The sequence below is a fragment of the Micromys minutus genome (assembly GCF_963924665.1).
Source record: "Micromys minutus genome assembly, chromosome: 5".
Taxonomy (NCBI): domain Eukaryota; kingdom Metazoa; phylum Chordata; class Mammalia; order Rodentia; family Muridae; genus Micromys; species Micromys minutus.
Window position 1 is genome coordinate 5,878,174 of NC_137974.1, and position 3,983 is coordinate 5,882,156.

Here is a 3,983-nt window from a genome sequence, read left to right on the forward strand (position 1 = left end):
ACTTGTAAAGAGGATTGTGAGAGAGGAGAGTTGTCAGGACAAGATGATAATGAACAGTGAAAACTGAAGGTCAGGTGGTCCAGGCATTGGCAGGGAGAGCCCAGGGAGGCAGGGAAGGTACGAGAGATGCTCACAGAGCCCACAAAGCAGGTGGAAGAAGGCCAGTGCCCTCTCCCTGGGAATCTGTGTATCAAGGTTGATTAGTATGCTACTGGGATGAAATCTCAGAAGCTCTCAAAATTATGCATTCTGACTTTGAACTGGAGCAGTAAAAGGAAATGTAGGCGAGCAAGGCACATTCAAACCTTCCAAATGCAAATTCATTTTTATACTTCAAACTAGAAGCCCAAATTAATGTTGTTTGTTTTTCTAAATCTTCTGCTTGTTATTGAGAACAGCCTTCAAATTTCCCAGAGAGATGATCATAGCAAGAATGCCACAGATATACTTTAAAACATCTGCTTCATCCTTCGTTTAGTTCTGAGGATGGAAGCAGTTTGCTTATAGGCCAGGATTCAGGGACCAAGGCTGTAGGTCATTAGGGCCATGATTTTTCTTTTTTTTTTTTTGTGGGTGCAGCAGAACTTTATTGATGGTATTCAAGAGAGTAGGGAGGGCTCCCTAGGCCCCTATTATTATGGGGGTCTGGGATGGAAATCGTGAGGGAGATGCTCAGTGTTGGGGGCCGAGTTGGGATGGGACTCCTCAGCAACTGAAGGCTTCTCTCTTGCTCTCAGTGTCCTTGCTGGGGGGTGGGTGGTCCAGGGTTTCTTACTCCTTAGAGGCCATGTAGGCCATGAGGTCCACCACCCTGCTGCTGTAGCCATTGTCATACCAGGAAATGAGCTTCACAAAGTTGTCATTGAGAGCAATGCCAGCATCAAAAGTGGAAGAGTGGGAGTTGCTGTTGAAGTCACAGGAGACAACCTGGTCCTCAGTGTAGCCCAGGATGTCCTTTAGTGGGCCCTTGGCTGCCTGCTTCATCACCTTCTTGATGTCATCATACTTGGCAGGCTTCTCCAGGCGGCATGTCAGATCCAAAACAGAGACATTGGGGTTAGGAACACGGAAGGCCATGCCAGTGAGCTTCCATTTAGGCTCTGGGATGACCTTGCCCACAGCCTTGGCAGCACCAGTGGATGCAGGGATGATGTTCTGGGCTGCCCCACGGCCATCACGCCACAGCTTTCCAGAGGGGCCATCCACAGTCTTCTGTTTGGCAGTGATGGCATAAACTGTGGTCATGAGCCCTTTCACAATGCCAAAGTTGTCATGGATGACCTTATTTTGATACTGCCTGAACATCAGGGGGGCTAAGCAGTTGGTGGTGCAGAATGCATTGCTGACAATCTTGAGTGAGTTGTCATATTTCTCGTGGTTCACACCCATCACAAACATGGGGGCATTGGCTGAAGGGGCAGAGATGATGACCATTTTGGCCCCACCCTTCAAGTGGGTCCTGGCCTTCTCCATGATGTTGAAGACACCAGTAGACTCCACGACATACTCATCACCAGCATCACCCCATTTGATGTTAGTGGGATCTCACTCCTGGAAGATGGTGATGGGCTTCCCATTGATGACAAGCTTCCCATTCTCAGCCTTGACTGTGCCATTGAATTTGCCATGGGTAGAGTCACACTGAAACATGTAGACCATGTAGTTGAGGTCAATGAAGGGGTCGTTGATGGCAACAATCTCCACTTTGCCAGATCCAGAGCAGAAGGCAGCCCTGGTAACCAGGCGCCCAATGTGGCCAAATCCGTTCACACCGACCTTCACCATCTTGTCTAAGGGATGGGGCTGGCACTGCAGGAGAAGATGCAGCTGTCTGTAGAACAGGGAGGAGCAGAGAGCCAGGGCCATGGATTCTTATTACGGATCTGAGAGGTGTGTGTGTGTGTGTGTGTGTGTGTGTGTGTGTGTGTGTAATTCAGAGACTGACAGAGTTGACATAAATACCAGGAACTTTTCCTCTATTGATAGTCACCCGATTGATTGATGGATGGATGGATGGTTGTTTTACCTTGATACCGGGTCTCTCACCAGTTTGGTTAGCTTGACTGACCAGCATGCTCTAGGGGTCTGCTTGGTTAAGCCTCCCCTGATTTGGAATCACAGGTTTACGACAAGAGTGTTGGGATCTGAACTTATGGCTTAATGCTTACACAGCAAGGTATTTTGCCAACGGAGCCATCTCCCCAGCCCCGGGGGAGGCACTTTCATGAGAACTATTGCTATTCTGGAGTTTTAGAAGGTAAAATTTCAGGGACAATTTGTTTATTTTAACACAGGCGATTCTGGACAAAGCCAGCATTACTTCTAATCATCTCACAAGGGACATTTTAAAACACACACATGGTTTTGCTACTTCGTCAATGTGAAAAAGACCCACTTATACTTTCTGGTGATATTAATTTTTAATTTAAATTTAATTAAATTAACTCAAATTAAGAAGGTGACCATTATCAATTTCCTTTCCTATTAGTTTCTTAATGCTTTGGCAAATTGCATTCTAAACCCCTTCACTGAGCTGGATACATATTCATGTGGTTCCTAAGAAAAGATGAATTTGATCTTGATATGCTAATCCCATAGCTGTGGCAGCAATCAAGGAGCAGCTAGGGAGAGAAGTGTATTCTGTTATTAATTATGAATCAGGCATTAAGAACTGGTAAATAATTAAACCTTCATGTGTCACAATACAAGTTAAGATCAGTGTGTTTTTCCATGACTAAATGCATTACGAGGGGAGGGGGGATCTTTTTATTTTGATACTGCCTGAACATCAGCCTGGATGCATATAGGTAAGCTCTTGTTCACGAGAAACTCACAGTACAAAACTCTGCATTTACTACTTGGGTAGGAATTCATTTGATATCAGAAGCTGAGGCCCCAGATTTCTAGATTATGATTCATCAGCTTTAGGTCCTTTCCTTAGGGCTTTTCAGACTTTGGGAAGTGTCTTAGGGTTTTATTGGTGTGAAAACACACTATGATCAAGACAATTAATATATTCATATATATGTATATTATAGTTTTTATTTTTTAATTTTTTATTGGTTATTTTGTTTATTTATATTTCAAATGTGATTTCCCTTTCTGGTTTCCTCTTCGAAAATTCCTCATTCCAGCCCTCTCACCCTGCCTCTATGAGGGTGATCCTCTGCCCACTCCCATCCCACCACCCTAGCATTTCCCTGTTCTGGGGCATCAAGCCTTCACAGGACCAAGGGCCTCCCCTCCCTTTGATGCCAGACAAGGACATCTCTGCTCCTTATGAAGCTGGAACCTTGGGTCCCTCCATGTATATTTTTTTGGCTGGTAGTTTAGTCCCTAGGAGTTCTAGGGGGTCTGGTTGATATTGTTGTTCTTTCTTTGAGGAACTAACTTCTGGATATGGTTTCTACAGGTTTTTTTTCCCTTTGTTGGGTATTTCAGCTAATCTCATCACATTGCATCCTGAGAAGTTCTTGCTTTCCTGCCATCTGGGACTTTCTGTTGGCTACCCCCAGTTCCCCATCTTCCATTCTCTGTATATCTTCCCCATCTCTTCCCATACATGATTCTGCTCCCCCTTTTCCCTCTCCCCCTCCTTTCTTCCTCCCAAATCCCACCCATGCTCTATTCCTGTGATTATGTTGTTCCCCCCTCTAAGTAATATTGAGGCATCCACACTTTGGTCTGCCTTCTTCTTGACCTTCATATGGTCTGTAAGTTGTATCATGGGTATTCTGATAAGTGAGTATTAGAAAAAAAGCTCAGAATACCCATGACCAAGGGAATTCTTATACAGGAAAACATTTAACTGGGGCTGGATTACATGTTCAGGAGTTTAGTCCATTAACATCATAAAGGCAGACATGGTGCTGGAGGAGCCAAGTGCTCTCCATTTTGATCTGCAGGCAGCCAGGGGGAGACTATCTCCCACAGACAGACAGGAAGATGCTAGATTTCACTGGGCAGAGTATGAGCATATCAAA

The 3,983-nt window shown here is 45.0% G+C and overlaps 1 pseudogene across 1 annotated transcript; it reads right to left on the reverse strand.

The window, feature by feature from the left end:
- Positions 1–771: 771 nt before the first annotated feature.
- Positions 772–1,785, reverse strand: LOC308420989 (glyceraldehyde-3-phosphate dehydrogenase-like; annotated as a pseudogene). Its single transcript has one exon. The product of its transcript is annotated as a glyceraldehyde-3-phosphate dehydrogenase-like (transcript).
- Between the last annotated feature and the right edge of the window lie 2,198 nt (positions 1,786–3,983).